The sequence below is a fragment of the Stegodyphus dumicola genome, chromosome 3 (assembly GCF_044657685.1).
Source record: "Stegodyphus dumicola isolate Sdum_Otavi_A_Nest chromosome 3, ASM4465768v1".
Lineage (NCBI taxonomy): Eukaryota > Metazoa > Arthropoda > Arachnida > Araneae > Eresidae > Stegodyphus > Stegodyphus dumicola.
In genome coordinates this window covers 251,485,621-251,505,823 of record NC_140770.1, presented here as the reverse complement: position 1 = coordinate 251,505,823, position 20,203 = coordinate 251,485,621, and the positions used below count along the sequence as shown (strand labels likewise).

The 20,203-nt window shown below is 32.5% G+C and overlaps 1 protein-coding gene across 3 annotated transcripts in view; it reads right to left on the bottom strand.

Moving 5' to 3' along the window:
* The window catches only part of LOC118193271 (uncharacterized), an 86,202-nt gene extending 69,651 nt beyond the window's left edge, over positions 1 to 16,551 (bottom strand). For all 3 annotated transcript variants that reach the window (XM_085814041.1, XM_035364325.2, XM_085814042.1), the window contains exon 1: positions 16,343 to 16,551. The gene's annotated coding sequence lies outside the window, so the exon portion shown is untranslated. The remainder of the gene's footprint in view (positions 1 to 16,342) is intronic.
* Positions 16,552 to 20,203: the final 3,652 nt, after the last annotated feature.

Here is a 20,203-nt window from a genome sequence, read left to right as displayed (position 1 = left end):
CGAGTCCCTCTGAGGGCATTGCTCATTTTTCATATCTTCTGCTTCGAAATAACCTAAAGTCTCCACAACATAAGAGAAACCGCGCGAAATTAGCGGCAATCGAATTGAAAATGAAAAACTAGTGCTCATCAACATTATCCATTCGATTACTTGTGGGCACTAAAACATTATTTTTTATGAAAGATGAAATGATCATAAATGAAACTGCAAAATATACTTCAGGAAAATAAATGGCTCTTAATCGAAACAGTTTACAACACAGATTCACATGTAAGAGAAAAAGGAAAAAAAATAAAGAGAAAAAAAATAAATGTTATATGTAAACTTAAGAAACAGAAATAGGAATTTGTAAACACTCCTTTTACTTAAAATTTGGCACAACAACGGCCTCTGTTTGGCGTAGATTGTTTAATAAAACTCTTTTATATTTTGAATTTTTGAATTAGTGTAATCAGATACAAGTCTCTCTTCCTAAATAGCAAAAACACTTCTGTAAAATGGGAGGGGCAACAACCATATATATCAAAACAAGTGGACAGGAAAGCGACCACAAACGGTGCCCCATTTATCGAGAAAAAGAGTAATAAAACACGAGAAACTAATATATTCTGATCAGAAAGCCCTAGGATGGACTACAGATGAAAGCCTTAGGACTATAAATGTAATGTCGTTAAGGAGATAAATTGTTTTGAACGCTAAAAAATTTAAAAAACTACACCAAATTAAAGGTGCTGTTTTGCCTTATTTAAAATTTGACATTGCCGCATTTATTTTTCAATTAGACGTTTTTTAAAATCACAGCGAAACAATGTAATGCAGTGATACATAGATTAAGATACAGCTTGGTTACGTAAAATTAGATTAATTAACTCTGAAAAGTCTATCATGCTTTTACGAACAAGAAACATGGACAGCAATTGCAAATTCAGTGAATTCAAATCCCGGCTTTTCGAGTTGTCAGGTGGCCATCCTAACTATTTACACAACGAAAGTAGGCACTATGCATGCCGTATACTTTTACATTCTTTCTAACTTAAAGAACAGCTGGAGAGAAATATGAAAACCAATCCAAGATATCTATGCGGTGACGACTTACTGTTCACCATATTTTATGTGGTGACGACTTACTGTTCACCATATTCTATGTGGTGACGACTTACTGTTTAGTTAAGGGATCATTATAGAGACTGCTAAATATTTCAGATCAGCAAACATGAAGACTTGATTGTGCTTGATTGTGTTCTTACGGGGATTCCAGTAATAGATATTCCATTTGCTCACTGGATGTGCTAACTATTTAAACCTTTATCAGACCTGTGAACAAGAAACGCAATAAGATCTGTGGACATGAAAAGCAACTTTTTTGAGAAACTTTTTCCTGCTAGAAATATAAAAGAAGATATACCAGAAATACAGAAACAGAACCTTCTTCTCATTGGTTGGTCTACGCGAGACAGAGCTTCCAGCGTGATATTTCCAATAGCGTTGTAAAATATTGTGGCTATATAAACAAAAAGAATCCCTGAGAACAATAGTCTAAACATAGTTGTACGTTTAAAATTGCCATTCGAACTGATTATGGGGGGACGCACTTCTAAGAATTGTTTTGTACTGTGTTTTTCTTTGACAAGCTCGATAAAGCCATTGCACCACAATACACACGGAAAAAGTGACATATCCTTGCAATGATGTTGCATTTGATGGCAACATGCCTAACGAACATCTTCGTGGAGGACGTTTTAACTGTGTTACCGGATAATATTCAGATTATACGCAAGGTAAACAAAGCCAATATCTTGACGTCATCATACTGATTTGCCATGATCAAAAGGTAATGACCGTATTTAGTCATCCACTTTAACGCATGCGATCTCAACAAAGTCACACATATAAGCTATATAATTATAAAAGATTTCCCAAGTTAAAGATAATGGTATAGTTTATGTGTTTGTGCATGCATTACGATTATGTTTTTCCAATTAATTTAGCCTTTACAAAGAGTTATTAAGAAAGTAAGTTATGAAAACGAGGCTAGATAAAACGCTTGAAAATTACCTTCCTCCTCGTCATTCACTAAGCCGCCACGGAATATCCCTGTTGTGTGTTCGACCAGTTTATTTCAGGTATAATTTTATTGTGATCCATTTCGCCTGCTTCAAATCTCGTCGTAATTTCGTCCGAAATGTCCTAGTCCACTACTCGGAAATCCTTAATGGAGTAACGCTTCCACGTTATTTTATAATGACGGAAGTGGATCATGGCGGAGAGCTTATCTGTGTAATCATTCGGGAACTTAATGACTAGACCAATGAGCAGGATCTTCAGACCACCGTGATATGTATTTAAATATGCGTCAGGCGTGTTCTGTTAGGTATTAGGAACGCGAATGGAAATGATTCACTAATTCCAAGAAGGAGATGTATATTATGTGATAATGCTGATTCTAGAAAATTGCAAATTTATACAAATGAACATGTTTGCATGTAGATATAGAAAAAAATATAGTTACGTAAAAATGCTGCGAAATTAATGTGAATAAAATATAATTTCCTTTAGTTTCCATAAACTCAATCATAGAAAGCTCCCTAACATGAAGAAAACAAGAATCGGAAATTGTTCTTGAAAAAAATAATTTATTTGAGTTGATGATTATTTTGATCTCTTTCATGGAGCAGTGAAAAGAATTATCAATGAAGCAGCTTTTAGGAATTCTGTCTGTGTGAACTGCAAAACAGAAAGCGTATACAATTTTTTTAAATTTTCAGAACAAAAAATTTCTTGACTTTTAAGGTAAATTAAAAATATAACTTTTCTTTGGATTTTTATTGAACTAAATGCCTTTATTAAAACATAACCTTAAAGAATTTCTGTTTGGCATATATAGCATATTGTTAGGAGATGTATAACTGAGGTAAGACAGCTTCAGCTTCCTCGCAAACTGCGTTTAGGGTTGCCAGAAAATGATAAAGGAAAACAGGTTTGCCAAATTGGGCGCAAACTCTCCCATTTGTAGACAAAATTGGTGATATGCCATTGATGGAGTGAGAACATTATAGAACGAATTCTTGTTGGTGTTCGCCAGAATGTTCTCGAAGGCTGGTCAAAAGATATAAATACCCTGCCTGTACGTGAAGTAGCAGAGTATCGTGAAGAGTATCTTAAGTGTGTTGAGTGCAGTAGAAGTGCTTTGAGTTGAGAGATTAGGTTGAGAGTCAGCAGCTGTGCTTTGCCGTTGAAACTGTCTTCACCGTTGTAGCCTGAAGGTTGTGATGCTGATTGTTTCAGCATGTTTAATGTAGTCTTTTCGACGACTGTCGTGTTTTTTGGAACTGCCCTGAGTAAAACTGACGAGTAAATTCTCTTTTGATTCTTCATCAAGTGTTGTCATCAATCACTCCAAGAGCCGTAGAGAGCAAAAGTATATACATATTATATAATAGATAAATTCTATCATGAAAGGTTTTCCGTCTGTAAAATTTACTGTTTCACTTTTACATATTTGACTTCACAATCCTTCCTCGTTTTCTTCATATATTTATGGTTAGTTTACTGCTGATCTACATGATTAATTTTGAGTAATATAAAATTGATATTCTTATGTATCCTTCTTATCTTAATTAAGATTTATATATTTATATGTATAATATAAAATTATGTAAATCAAAATACTATCTTTAATCTGCCAGTCGTTCCTTATACTTAAGTTTGAACATTTTCAACTTTCCTAAAAGCAGTACCTGCTAGGGATAAAGCTCTCTAAAGTAGATCATTTAAAAGTTAGTAGCCATCATATGACTCATTCATAAAGCTCTGGCTCAGATAACGTACATAAAACTTCAGCAAATTATAAGTTTAGAGAGTTACTAATTATTCAATCACAATATATCAAAAGCAAAACTTATAGAATCATTAGGTATTTTTTCGAGCAGGCAAGATGAAAAATTAGCAACGCCTTCGCCGGGAATCGAACCGTGGACCACTGGAATACCGGCATAGCGTGCAGATCACCACACTATGAAAACATGCTCGAAAGACGGAAGAAATACCTAACTTATTTGTTAAATTAACTTATTTGGGAACCAATTCTGTTTTTTTTTTTTTTTTTTTTTTTTTTCGTCTTAGGCATTCATTCTGAGTGCGTCACATTTGTTTCGCTCTTACTTCTGTCCTGCCAACTGTCAAGCTTGCTGCTTAAAATGTATTTTCCAAATTTTATAGGCATCGATGTTCTTTCAAGAAACAATTGTTTATTGTATCCATTTACGTATGCTGGATTATTACAATGTTAGCCTAACTAGAAATAAAAAGGAATATTTAAATCATCCGTCACTTAAATACATGCTTACAGATCTAGTATGCTATCAAGGTCTCTAAAATATTTCACAAATATATAATACTTAGAAGGAAAACATGCGAAAATGCAGTGTTTAGTGGTATACGTGTATTTCCCTTAGAAAAGTTTGTTCTACTTCCATAATTTTAAACATAGTCCCCGCTTTCTAAAAATTAACTCCTTAGCGAAAATGACGCGTTAATAGAATTTTTCAGCTTGGCTTTCGTTGGAAATATCGATCAAAGCTTCGAATTCAAAATTTTATGCAACCATTTAATCCCACATGGAGATAAAAAGATAAAATGATAAAGACACAGATTAGAAATCTAACATTCTTTGGAGATTCAACCTCCAGAAGCAACCTGTAATAAATGAAGTAGAGAACACATTTATATTCCGTGCGGATGGCCTTTAAAACCAAAAAATAGTAATTAGGTTTGAATCTAATTCCAATATTTTTCTCCCGTGGTCTATTCCAACACCTAGTAGCCTTTAATGGGCAATGAAGTTACATTCTACAATTTACGCATTGGAGTTCCGTTTAAAACATTTTATTTTTAAAATATTTTATCATCATTAAAATATATTATTATTAAAATATTTTATTACAGACAGCATAAGAAAACGTTTTTGGCACGACAAACGTCTATGTTTTCTACATTTAATAGTTATCCTAGCATCCTAGTCATAAGCTGTGTAATTAAAAAATAATAATATTACATACAGAAGAATAAATGAACCAGGTTGATAAGTTCTTACACCCAGAAGAACTTTAATTTTTCCCATCCGTTTCAAATACAATAATAACATGCATACATATTCCGCTTGTCGTTGAGAACCGCACTTCACGCTCTTTAAACTCTCTATTTCAGACAGGAGTTGCGAATTCGTAGAACCCCCAGAGGGAATTAGTGTAATTTAGCTACGCATCACCCCGTAGGGGTTCCAGTCCCAGAGACGCAAATTAAAAAAGAGAATTATCTCTTTCAGAAAGAAAAGGTGCTAGTAGAACTTACAACAGTTTCAGTAGCTATTTACAAATTATGTACTTCCAGTAGGTCGCAGGCTTCATGAGATTTACTCCATATGGGATTATTCCATCAGTTTTAAGAATTGAAAACGTAACTAGTCAGACCAGAAACGATTGATTTTCAGTCATTAAATGTCCCTTTTTTAAATGCCAAGCCCATGCGAAGCTTCAAAGTTCAGTGCTATACAGGCATCAGGAACAGTCTGGTCAGATACTGGCTTCGAAACCCCACATAATGAAGGGAATATTCTACATTCTTCACGCCGGTGTTTATTAAGGCTGCAACACGGAATTCTCAATTATATGATTTGCTGTTGTACACTTCTCGCGCGTGGTGATTATTTTCGGCTGATGTTGGTTTCGTTTTTCCAAAGTCTTTTCTATGATCACATCTCAAGCATAAACTCAAAATTTCATTGGAATTCTTACGGTCGAGCCACATTCTTAAAACACATTCATTTGTGCAAATCTCAAATTTGCTTCTACAAGATAAGTTAGACCTCATCAGAATCATCTAAATCGTAGAAACATGCCTTTGTCAAGGTAAAATCAGACCTAGAAACTTTCAAAGATGCTGCTTATCCGTATGTGCTGGGGAACACAAGGTAGCATGGTATCTACCTAGATAGCGTTACTATGTACGGTATTGCAATACGGCTTGATGAATACATAGTTCTCATAAACAAAACGTTATTTGTCTAAATTAAGAAATACGTTTATATTTCCCCTCCGTTTTATATTTCTTTCACATTTCTTTACGTCCTTCGTTTGTATTGCACCTTTGAAAACAACCGTACATTTATTGAAAACTAAAGGCAATGTCCTTCTTTCTGTGACATAAGAAATCCTCATCATATGGCTTTGGAAAACTAAAATCTAAAAATGTGAACTAAAATCGTTCACTTTCAAATTTTTTTTCATTTGGTGGAGAAAAAGAAGTCAGCTGGAGTAATATCAGGTGAGTATAATGGATTATAATTGGATACAGTTCCTTTACAGGTAATTCACGACAAGGACAGAAGTGACCGGCTATTTTACCTTGGAGAAAACAAAGAACTTGTCTCGACATGCTATGAACATACACATTTCACAGTTTGTACTTAGTTCCTCTGCATTCATCTTAACTACAAGAAAACGATTCGTGAGTAACATCTTCACCTTTTTAATGTTTTCTACAATGAAAGGAGTCACAGGCCTATCATTTCAAATACAGACCTCAGTGGAATTCCGTCCGTCCTGAAAACGTTTAAGCCATTCGTAAAGGTATTTTACAGATACGGCTTGTTGCTCATATACTTGTTCCACATGTCATGACTTTGGTTTGCAGATTTAGAACTGAACATGATATTCGTTCACTACTCTATTTTACAGCTATACATTGTACACTATCAAAACTCTGAAAGTGTTACTAACAAAAATCTGCAATGCATAATCTTACGCGACGCTCAGACATGATGGCGCATTTTTTCTGCGACGCTCCGATATGATGGCGTATTATTTCTAATACTTCTGTGCTCCACTGATTGCTCACTACCTGACACACGCATTCTTAGTAACCTTTACTTTCATATTTCAAATTCTCCATGGGTTTACTTGAACTATTTTTTCTGAAATTTTTCTGAATTCCCATGTTGTGTAATATTATCGTTTTTTTTAATTGGCATAGAAATTTATTTAATTTAAAAACATTCGTATAAAAAATCTTCTAAATGAAGCTCATTATTAATGCATGTTTATGTAACTCAGCAAAGAGTTTCAGGTTTCTGTTCAACGGTATTAGAATCTGGACCTCCGATAACGAATAGCACTACAGCGGTAACAGTCGTGCCTCTGGGGAGAAATAAGAGAACTGGTCACGATCTGAACTGCTAGCTAGAGAATTAACGTTTTCTCTCTCCTGTCTTGAACACTGAGCGGCGAAGCTGCAGAACTACCATCTGCTTAAATTTTTTATCTCATATGGACGCTTAAGATGCTTATTTTAGTACATAGAATTCTGTTAATTGTGGTGAATTAGCTATACCAGTGAAAGAAAAATAATGGTAATTTTTGTACTACAGTTTAAATCTATCATTTAAAAAACTTTATTACTCCGAAGTTACATAATTAGGTGGAAGAGACTTTTTTTTAAATATTGCGCTAAGCCATTTTTAGACTTTCGTCACTACTAATGCCTGGACTGGTGGTCATTTTATTATGGAGGAAACAAATAGACGGCCACCGTTACTATGAGGGAACAGATAATTTATAATTAAACCTTTTCCGGGATTTGAGTCCGGGCATTTCGGAATCGCAACTGATTTCCCTAATCACTATATAAATAGAAACGCTTGAGGCCTGTCGAATGTGCAAACCACTTAAAACTTGAAATTAAACAATAGGGATAAAGTTGAACTAAAACTAAGGCACATTCAAAAGTTTTTATTTTAGACCTCTTCTTTTCTTGCCTTTCTACTGTCTACTGCTCTTGTTTCTCCGAGTATATTTTAAAATACAAAAGGCATCGAAGCAGTTCTTCAAGAATGAATGCACTTTGCGCCAGATCTCTGGCTTCATTAGAAATGTTTGCTCGTTACAGAGCATGGATGTTTGTAACTGTATAGCGTCTGTTCCGCATGGTAGAACTTAAAAATTCCAGTGGCTTGATGATAAGGGTGCGAGCGCCTTGATTCGTTTCACAGAGTTTTAGCCATCAAAACTGGGGCGGAGCTAGTCATGTTAATGCAGTGAAACTATAACGATTAGTGGTGAAATTCGGCTGTTTCGCCCACTTTTTCCTGTCCTGATCGTAATGGAAACATTTCTCGCATCTTTAAGTTCTAGTATTATTATTAGTAGTATTAATAGTAGACGTATTTTTGCCACACTGAAAATAATGTAGTATCTAAAATTAGGAAAACTGTGAAAGGATTATGAATACCTATTGTTACTGAAACCAATAATCATTTAGTATCATGATCATCGTTTCTTCTTTTTGCACATGAAAAATTATAATTGCATATGTATAATGTATCATAAAATTTCAAATGCAATTTCAAGAACGTGCCATTTGATACAGATATGAAAAATATATGAGTAAGGAAAAAGAAAAAAAGAATCATTATTTATTTCTTTTAAGTTCGCTGCTCTAATGACTTCTTCATCATTCGTCTGCAGTATATATTAAACAGATAATGACCGCCTTTAGATTTTTCTTTTCTTTCTTTGTGCATGGAATACATAATGCATATTTTGAAAATGTTTTTGGTGTAGGTTTGGTTCATTTCTAGAAGAAGAAATTTAAGAGATCGGTACCTATAAAGTGTGAAAATATGCTAAACATGTAATGCCTTTTAAAGCTCAGTATCTTTGTAACTAGCTTACGATCGTGAAACTCTGCATATTTATTTCGAATTTCGTGATACGGCATTTGCTCTTTGTGTACTGGTTATTAAAATATTTTAAATAAAAAAGTACTTTCTTCGTCAATGAAATAAAAATTTAAAATGGCCTATCTTAAGAGTAATGAAATTAAATTTCCTTCAAAAAAGCATTTTTTTTTAAAGTTTCTGAGGCACCAAAATAGATTAATTTTTACAGAAAAATCCAGCATTTGTATTCCACAAACATAATAATTGGTCTTTTTATACTCACATAATGTTTATACAAGTGATCAGAATTTGCTGAATATCCGACCAGTGGTTTCAGAGAAATCATGACAGGAAGTAGAAAAATTGTATAGTTTCAAGAAATAATAACTTTAGGATATAATTACCTTCAAAACCTCGAAAAGCAAATTACTCTTTATATTAATAAAGAAATATAAAAATATATTTACAGTTTGTAAGTATGCGTAATTATTGTATAGTTGAACAGTGCTGCGTACATAATCATCATAATTTCAATAGAAGCAATTTTCGTATGATTGCAAATTTAATTACACTTCCTTAAGTTCTTATGTCAAACGAACAGCCAATAAATAGCTGTTATATACAGGTTTAGAGTTTACAGAATTAATTAAATTTTCTTGATATTCTAATCAGCCAATTTAGAGAAATCCTGCATGGAAGCAGGAATATCACGTTTTTATGAGATCTTAATTGAAAAACGAATTATTTTGGAATCTTGTAAAAATATTACTTTCTTAAAGGGAATAAACGTATAGGTTCGATATACTTATAAGATAACTTTTCTATCACTAGCGTCTAGATATTTCTACAAAATGCCTGCATAAGCATTTTATGTATAATTTAGGAGATTGAACACAAGGAGTTTGCTGAATTTGAATGAGTTACGATTTGCAAATTTAAGCAAATCGTAACTCCCTCTAAATGGAGGATGTTTCCCTTTAAGTGTCCCTTTAAATGGAGAATTTTTGAATATAATAATAAGGCTTAGAATATCTCTTTTTTATCATTTATTTTATTTTTTAATTTCTGTCTTTTTGCTTTTTTTTTGTACGAATTAAAGGAAATATTGCAATCACGAAAAATTCTGGATATCATATTTCAAGAAAATATCAATTTCTATCAGCTATCGAATGGAATTTTACGATCTTTTTGCATGTCATCTGTACGTAAGGACAGAATAAATTACTCTTTTTTCCCAACCGAATTATGAAACTGATTTAAAATGGATTCATAAGAGATTTTTTCGTGGCTTCTGTACGTACCGCATAACTCAAAACCAGTAGCTTTAGAAAGTTGAAATTTTGTATATAGGACTGCTACAACATGTAGTTGTGCACCTTCCTTTATGGTTGCAATCGGTAGCATCAAAAGTATATTAATATAGATACATATATCTAAGATATAACAAAATACGATGGCTGCTTAAAGAATAATTGGGGACCTCAAAATTAGCTATTCTAGATTTTATGCTCTCCACCTAAATTCATCTATTCTTCCAATTTCTAGATCTTTTCATGTTACGTAACACTTAAAGCAGATACCTCCTGCCCAATGAAATAACTGTATATAAAAGAACACAGCAAAATTGTGGCTGTGTGAACCGAATGTATGGCAGGCTCACTCATAAGACGGTCCTATACATTTGAGGAGAGTATTCCAAGATGTAAACGTTTGCATGTAAGATAGCTTTCTTTATATCATAACCTTAATATATCGAAGACTCATCTGAGTTAGGTAGTTCTAGATCAACTTTCGACAGTTAAGGCGCTTACTTGCCTTAAAAAATCCTAAATAGATACCATGATTCTCGTATTCGCATCGTATAAATATATTTTATTTTAACATAAAAAAAGAAAAAATATCTTTACATGGTTTATAAATAATATGCTATTCATATAAATTTTCATTCTTATCTTTCAAGAGGGGATTTTAAATGCAAAAACGATCTTATGTTTGGGCCAATCCAAAACTTGGGAGATATTAAGATACATAGTATGTTGAATAATAATAAAATACAATTTATAATTCAGCTGAATTGTTTCTGCTATATTATTCTGAGTATTATTGATTATTCTGAATATTCTATGAATCGCTGAGCATTTTCTGTATATCATTTATTCAATTATTATTGTATATTACACATTTTCTGTATCTTCAATCATTTAATATATACTTTCTAAATTTTATTTATTCAGAATTGCTATCACGATTCTGTATTCTAAATTTCATATGCAGTTGAGTAAATATTTCTCTCTTTTTAAATAACTATCCAATACAAGAGTATAAAAAAACCTTTCTTTTCATATTCTGTAACGTTTTAGAGTCTATCATGCAAGCATCCAATTTCAAAATAAATTAAAGGAAATTTTAAAAAAAAAATTAATCTGAAACTTTTTAGATTTTATATTATGCCCAAAAGGGCGTTTTTTTAAAGTTCTGTGTGTTGCCTTTATTTATTAAACATCATGTTCTTTGCACTTAAACCATAAAATTCAATTCAATAGAAATACCGCAAGATATTTAAAAGAGCATATTTTTAGAATTTCTGATACACAGTCTCGCGCGCTGGAGATAAAAATGTTTCTTTCTTTCTTTTTCTGTACAGTGTTACCATTGCTCGCTTTGAATTCTTTCAGTTTCTTAATCAAAAACACATAAATGCTTTACAAAATATGAAATCTATACTGAAACAAATTCCAAATTAGGGATACCAGATGCCCATACTCGAGTGGAGACGTACGTTATTCAAAATTGGATGACTCTAGGTACCGTTGTTTTATCACAATGCGAGAAACATTTATGCAGATTCTTCGTTATTTAATTTCTTTTAATATAAATACAGGGCTCTAATATTTGGTGGCAACACTTTAAAAGTTGCCACCAAATATTAGAGCCCTGTATTTATATTAAAAGAAATTAAATAACGAAGAATCTGCATCACTTTAAAAGTGATTTGTCGTTTATAGTGAATCGACGTAAAATGCCAAAAGGAAATTAATACCCTTTCTGAGCAAATTGCCCCTTTGGGGTAATAATTTAAAAAAAAGCCGATAACTCCTTAATAAATTCAAACAGAAATGTACCAGTTACAAAACACTGAAGAGATTAAAATTTTTGAGTTCAAAAGCTAAAAAAAAATATGTCTAATTATTTTTACTCTACCTACATAAAGAGAAAAATAAAATGTAGTTAGTGCATTTTTATGTGAATGAAAAAAATCTTTTTAATAACGGAAATTAAAAATTAAAAAGCATTTCTATTGGACATTCCGCGGTTATCCGTTTACTAACTGTAAAAATTCTTTTACTATATAAATATATCCCGCTTACTACGTTGTATTACGTGCATCAGTTTTACATTAAAAAATTATAAATTTACAAAGATTAAATATGCATTACAAAATTAATATATATTTACAAATTTCAACAATTAAAAAATTTCTGATGTGTCACCACATGACTTCTTCCTACGGTCTATTAAAATATGCACATTTTTTGCTGCTTGTCATTTAAACTTATTTCCTCGAATTATTTTAACTTGAATATCTGATTCTTCAAGGGAAGTTGAAAAGGACATCAAAAACTGCAAATTTAAAATTAAATAACTCAGACAATTTTCGTCCTACGGGAGTCAAACATTTTGTAATTTTATTTTTTCAAAATGAGTATAAAACTTTCCAAAATATAAGTACAGGAACAGCATTAAAAGTTCAATTTCGTTATTTGTAGAAATATTTTTTTTTTTCTTTTAAATTTGGAGTCCGACAATTTTGTCAAAAGATGAAATTTTCTCCATTTAAAACACTTCCGTAATTGAAAATTTATGACTACGACTTACGATTGCGAAAATAAAGGCTTGGTAAAGACTTTTAAACTGATTAAAGATGAATAAATTAAAACATTTTTAAATATTACTTAAAAATTACGAATTGTAATTTGAATCTATTTAAACTTCAAAATGTAATTCTTTATTAGAATTCTTAATTTAACTTGAAATCTGAGAATTTTAATAGGAGTCTTCATCTTTAATTAAAATTATATATATATATATATATATATATATATATATATATATATATATATACTTTGGTACTGCCGATTACAGTAAAAAAGGGAGCTGCACAACTAAACGTTATAGCAGTCCCATAAACAAAATTTCAACGTTCTTCGGCAAATTATTTAGGAGTTACGCTAGATATATACATACGAACAGATATCAATAACAAAATACCTTTTGAATCCATTTTAAATCTATTTTACACTCCGTTTTGGAAAAAAGAGTCCTCTTCTTTGTGCGTACGTACAGGAGTGATGCTAAACAATCCCTTTACGATACACGCTTACGTATCCCCACTAATCTATAAACTTCATCGTGAACAATTTACAAAATAATGATTTTCTTTGTTTTTTTTTTAATTATAATTTTGCCTTTTTATATCAGTTATTTCATTTCTGAAATTATACATAAAACACAGCTCAACAATCTCACAAGAACATTCACAAAATTTCAATTGATTTTAAATTTTAGGATTCCGATTACGGTACAACCTCTATCATCGATGTCTTTGTTACCGAGTCGGCAATCAAATTAAAGAAATCGTTGGGAATGCGAAGTGTAGCGAAGTTAGAATAGCTACAGCCAAAATCAGTAATATTCACAAATTTTATAAATAACAGTCTTTTGGCCTTTGTTATTCAATGATGCTTCATTTAACAGCCTTCCTACTATGTATTATAATACGGAAATGTGATTTTTACATGTATTAAAAGTGAAAGTACGCTAACTGATAATTAATTAGTAGACATGAAAGGATTGAAAGATAATGTTTCGAAATAGGTAAGTGGAGAAAACAGATAACTTAGTTTTCAAGTTTTGAGTGAAGAAGAAATCATTTGCTACGTAGATGCGAAGAGCAAAAAAACTGAAGTGATAGGATGGTGATGAGGATGAAACGGGAACTGGAAATGTGAACGCTATTAACTATCAAGTCTTGGGTTTGCTTATTTTAAGTATGGAAAAGTATACGAAGGCTATCTTGCTAAAGGAAAGGACACCTTCTTAGAGAACATTTTTAGAGAACTGTTTATTAATTTCGTTTTGGCATTTTGCGTTGGTTAACGAAAAATGTCGGTTCACTTTTCAAACTGTTGCCACGAAACATTACAACCTTGTGTTATATTAAAAAAAATTAAAGAATAAAGAATCGGCATAAATGTATGTATGTTTCTGGCATTGTGATAAAACAACGGTACCTAGAGCTATCAAATTTTGAATAACGTACATTTCCACCCGAATATGGGAATCTAGAAGTCCAAATTTGAAATTTGTTTTATTATCTATTTCATATTTTTTAAAACTTTAACGAATTTTTACTAACAAACTCAACGATTTCAAAGCGAGTAATGGCAACACTGTACGAAAAAAGAAAGACCTTTTTATCTTTATATCTATATGCTCATTTTAAAATTATTTTGCAATATTTCTGGATCACTGAATTTTATGGTTTAAGTGCGAAGATGCATGGTATTTAATAAATAAAGGTAACACACTAAACGTTAAAAAAGGCCCCTTTAGGCGTAATATAAAATCTCAAAGCTTTTAGATTTTTTTTAAAATTTTAACTTATGAAACCTAATTTATTATGCATTCTCCCGGTCTATAAACTTATATTTAGAAAACATTATATTCATTATAAAAAAAATTGCAAAATACATGACTGTCGTACGATAAATATCGACCAAAACATTTTAAAGTTGGAAATCATACTTAGAAACAGTGTACCAATTGAAAAGCGAATATTTCCCATTCTACATAACTAAAAATAAAATATCTGTTTAGAAAATGTTTCTAACGTTATAATAGATTAAGTAACGAGCTTTTCTATGCAAATTGTCAGAAAAAGTATTAACCAATATAATTATTTTCAAAAAGGGGAATTTATTAACATTATAAAATCGCTGTTCTAAAATATACAGGCAAGCTTCGGTATTAGCACATAGCCAGCTCATAACGTTATTTGCGTGCATTAAGAAATTTTTTAGTTTAATGAATTTTTTGTATGATTATTAGATTTCTGTATCATTATTAGATTTTGATTCCAGCACAATGAAACTTCGTAGAATATTGATTAGTGGTAATAAGATTGTAAATTAAAGAAAGTTCTACACTAATAAATCACAAAAGGATATCTTGAATGACAATTAAGGGTGAATCTTCAAGCTCGAAGTAGTCTAATATGTTTATTAACCGATTCTTCAAGGCAGGCTGAAAATGATGTTAAATACTTCAAATTTTGTAATTAAATATCTTGGTCAGTTTTGTCATAGTAGAGTCAAGCTTTTCGTCTTTCACGTTTGGAAATGAGTGTAAAACTTTCCTATACATAATTGTAGAGACGCGGAGAACGCATAAAAATTAATTTCGTAACTTTTATAAAATTGATTTAAAAAAAGGTTTTAAATGTTCAAGTATGAATATTTGTGTCATTTCAAACTTCTTTTGATGGAAATATATGTCTAAAGCAAACATTTCCGGAAAGAGAGACAAGGTAGAGACTTTTGCGGATACGGTATATAGTTTCTAACTACCTATGCAATTTATTTAACATTTAAGCAGTAAAATTATTCTTTACAATATGATAATTAAATTCTTTCCTCACATTCTGCTGTTTCATTGATCAAAATGCCCGTTTATAAGACCATACCTAATTTAGAAAAACAAACATTCCCTCTTGTTTGGCGGTTTCATTCATCGAAATACGCGTTTGTAAGACTAAACCAAATTTAGAAAAAAAATATTCCTATTATTCTTCAGTTTCTTTCATCACAATACCCGTTATAAGACTACACAATTTAGGAAAAAAAAACAATCCTCTTCTTCTGCAAGTTCATTCATCAAAATATCCGTTTATAAGACCATGCCAAATTTTGGGGAAAAATATTCCTTTGCTCTGCAATTTCATTCATCGATATACCCGTTTATAAGATGATAACAAATTTAGAACAAAAAATATTCCTCTTGTTCGGCAATTTCATCAAATTACTCGTTTTTAAGACCATACCAAATTTAGAAAAAAAAAAAAAAAATATTCCTCTTGTTTTGAAATTTCATTTATCAAACTACCCAAATCGTATCAAATTTAGAAAAAAAAATTCCTTTTGTTCTGCAATTTTATTGATCAACATACCCATTTATAAGACCCTAGCAAATTTAAAACAAACAAAAGAAGAGAAAAAATAACAAAACAAGAGGGAAATATTACTTTCGACTAAATATGGTACACGTTTTTGTTTTCAACCTCATACCGATAAAATTTCTTTTTTAAAACCTCATACCGATAAAATTTATTTTTTAAAACCTCATACCGATAAAATTTCACACCCCATTCGATAAAATTTAACAGAATTTAAAACAAATAATTTTTTATTATTTGTTTTAAATACTGTTATCTAATTAATTCATGCCAATCCTGAATATAAAACATCAAATTAACTGAATATAAAACAGAAAATTAACTGAAAAAATAAACGTAAATCTATAAAACAAGAACTTGCTTCTAGAAATATTTAAAGAACTTGAGAAACATATTACCTGCGTCTTAAGATCTTTTCTACAGTTTTAATGAAAGAATAGTAACTTCTAAGAAAAAATTAAGAAAAACAGATCCTTCGCAATTGAAATCCACAATAGAATTTAACACTCCAGTATATCCAGTAACTCAAATTCGATTACCGCTCCTCTGAGTTTCACAAGGATGGTGGATAATCGGAGAAAGAGCGAATCGAACGTCACGCGCTTTGGGACACAAGACTCGCACTTTCCGTCCGCGACGTCGGTTTTCTCACTTGGGGGAGCTTCCATCAACTGCGCATGCGCCTTGTGAGTGGAAACTAAATCCCACAAGCTCTCTTGTTTTAGAACTCAGCGCAAGCGTAACTTAGAAGTATTTCGGTTGGAAATAGTCTGGACAACTCTTTTTCCAAGAGGGATTTAAAAGTTTGTTTTATTTTTCTGTCTTGACGCACCGACACAAAGTTTTAGTGGCCACATAAAGATGCTTCTGGAATTAATTCATTGTTTCATTTCCTAAGTTCAGCAAACTCGGGGCTATTCAAAATGATTTGCAATTAATCCCCAACTTGGAGTAACTTGATTGGTACAATTTCGGCATTATTTTTGGCCTAATACTGCGCCTAAATTTTACTTTTTCCTTATACAGTAATCCCTCGACTTGTGTTAAGTCGCAGGTATGTTAAGTGTGCAAATATCATAACTTTCAAACCGAAAAATATCAATTAGAAATAATGACTTTTTAAATAATTCATATTTGTTCGTACCTGTATTTCTTGCATACGATAGTCGTGCAGTAACGAGTTCGTTCTTTATTTGCCTCCATATTGGATTCAAAATTCAAAAGAAGTTTACAACAAATGAATTACATAATTAATAATACTTTTAACCTGATTGAAATATCGCTAGTGCAATGTGGATGGACTGATACTATCACAAGATGTTCCAGAATGTTAGAAGCTGTTTTATTTCCAATAAGCCTAACTTCACGGTCGTCTATGATCCTAAATAACATGTCACCACACAATATATTCTAGAACAAAACTCGTTGTCAAAAGAAATTTTTCATTTGAAAAATGTCATTTAGTCTGTTTTTATGTTATTTTATATATTTGTCATACTCTTATAATTCATATCCTATAAATACTATTGCATAACGTGTCATTTATAAAATAGTGTTACGAAATGTCCAGCCGCGATAAGGTAGCTTCCCCGCAAAGTGGTTTTAGGTTGCCAGAAAATGGCAAAGGAAGGCAGAATTGTCAGATTTACCACAAAATCTCTCATTTGGCGACAAAACTGGCTAAATGCCATAGTCAGAGTGAGAACATTTTAGAACAAATTCTTACCGGTTTGCCTCAGAATGGTATCGAAGGCAAGCCAAAAGCTGTATAAACCCTTCTTGTAGCACTTTATCGCGAGAGTTTGCAGTAAGTATATCCTGAGTTTATCGTGAAGTGCATCGTGAGTTTATCGTGGAGAGTATCGAGAGTACGTTGAGCTCAGTAGCAGTGCTTTGAGATCGGAGGGCGAACGACAGATTCGGGAGTTGTAGTTTAGTGCTTTGCCGTGAAGCTCTCTTCACCGTTGTAGCCTAGTCTGAAGGGTGATTGTTTCAGCGTGTTAATTGTAGTTTTTCGACGACTGTAAACGTATTTTTGGAACTGTCCTGAATAATACTGGCTAATAAACTGTATTTTGATTATTCATCAAGTGTTATCATCAATCTCTCCAAATCAACGAATCCATAAAACGCAACAGTATATACATATTTACTTAGATTTGGTGCCATAAAAATTTGTGCACCAAAAAAGAAGAAAGAATTAACAGAATGGAACAAAATTTATATATGTGAAGGCAACATAGGTGTTAGTAAATGATCACAAAGTAAAATCTTATCTTATTCCAGAAAGAATTACATTCGGCAAGCTTTAGGGTAAATATACGATAGAGATGAACGACCACTAAGGTCTATAGGTCTTGTGGGGTTTTCTGCGTGATCTCATTCCACAGTTACTGTAAGCGTGCCTCTAGTTAGACCAAATTCCAACTTGCCATCTCAAATGATCTCAGACGTGCTACATCAATAACAAATCTGGGGATCGGGCAGGAGTGGCATGGGCATTTCCTGTAACACCTTTGCTGTGTGCGGTCGAGTATTTGCCTGTTAAAAAATGCCTCCTGGGAGCGCTGCTATGATCGAAAACACATGCGGCTGAAGGATGCCAAGAACATACCGCTGGATGGTAATAATGCGACGAACCAATATTAGAGATGACCCGGGTGTAACTTACTATGGCATACTATACTATCGCTTTAACTGTGGAAGCGAGCTGCCGCTGTAAAGCAAAAGCTGGAATAAGACGTTTATCACGGGCCTTCCACATCCTCCATCACTTCCAAAATTTAATCTCGATACATCAGTGAAGGTAACCGGAACCCCGTTAAGCGCAACACCAAAAAGAGGCGACAGTGGGTAAGTGTCATTCATAGCATATGTAATGGGCACTTCGATATGCCAGATGTTTGCGAGCCAGACTCCTGACGATAAAGAAAGATAGCTTTGAGGGGAAAAATTTGTTATTCTATCACGAAGTATATTTTTCAATATTATATTGTACCAGATAGTGGTTAACATACACAAAGGGAAAAAGAGATATTGATTTGGCTTCAAACCAAGATAAGGCACCAATATATATGTGCTCATAACATGGAGACACTTAAAATGGACATATCCTAAACTGTTCTGTAAAAGTTTGTGTTAAGTGCATGAGGCTTTTGCATTCAGTCTGTATATGCGTTGTATACCAGTGCTCTACAGTGGTTACCATTAATTAAGAGAAACTTGTAAAAATGACGATTACACAAAAATTTATATGTAGAACTTAATGAAACTGAATCATACTATACGACACATAGTAAGGTATAAAACCATACGAAAAGAAATCATCAGACAACTATAGTGTTAAAGATATTAGCATATAACATAAAATAACCGAATCGGATGTGTAAATTTGGTACAGAAAATTTCCTCACTATGTAGTATGATCTTTCCTAGAAGCAATACAACACATACAAAGATGTGCAATGCTGTTAATTATGCGGTCTATCAGTTCTGTATGAAGAGAAACCATTGTTCTTGCAAAGCATTTGTAAGCGTGGCAAGGGTTTGAAGAAAACAGCTATACATCTTCCTAGAGCATCTCAAACATTCAAAAACGTAAAAACAACCTTGTATTTAGCGTAGGTATAATGAAACACTCAATCGATTTCGAGGGCAGCTAAAGGTCCCTCCTCATCAGGAGAAAGAAATACCTAGAAAGAAGAAAATAAAGGAGGAGTCTCAGAAACACGTGGTCCTTATCAGCACTGCACATGGTTATAACTGGATTTTTAATCAGAGTTGCACTGGCCACCTACTTTTACTGAGCCAGGCTATCTGATCAAGCATAAAGGACAAGAAAAATCAGCGAAGTTAAAATAGGGAGCGAGGGGCAAATGCACCTTCTCGCTCAAAATCTGAACTTCAAATAATGGAAAGCAACCACTGAATGGATTTTTATACCCTCTGGTAGTACCAAACGCGAGGAGATAACGCCATCTATCGGCAAAAATAACTGAATTAAGATAGGAGAATTTTAGAGGCATTAGGAAGGACTGGATTGGACTTCAAATCATTAACTAAACCTGCTAAATCTTTGTGAATGTGAAAAGCCTCAAGAAAATCCAATTCACCTATGGAAGAATACTATAAATTCCCCAAGAATTCAAGACAGAAACGCAATCTTTTAGAATCGAAGGGTGAATTTTATTAATAGGGAGAAACCCACTTGAAAATTGAATTTCTGGAGAATCCGTGCAATTTTATAGCTAACAGAAGGA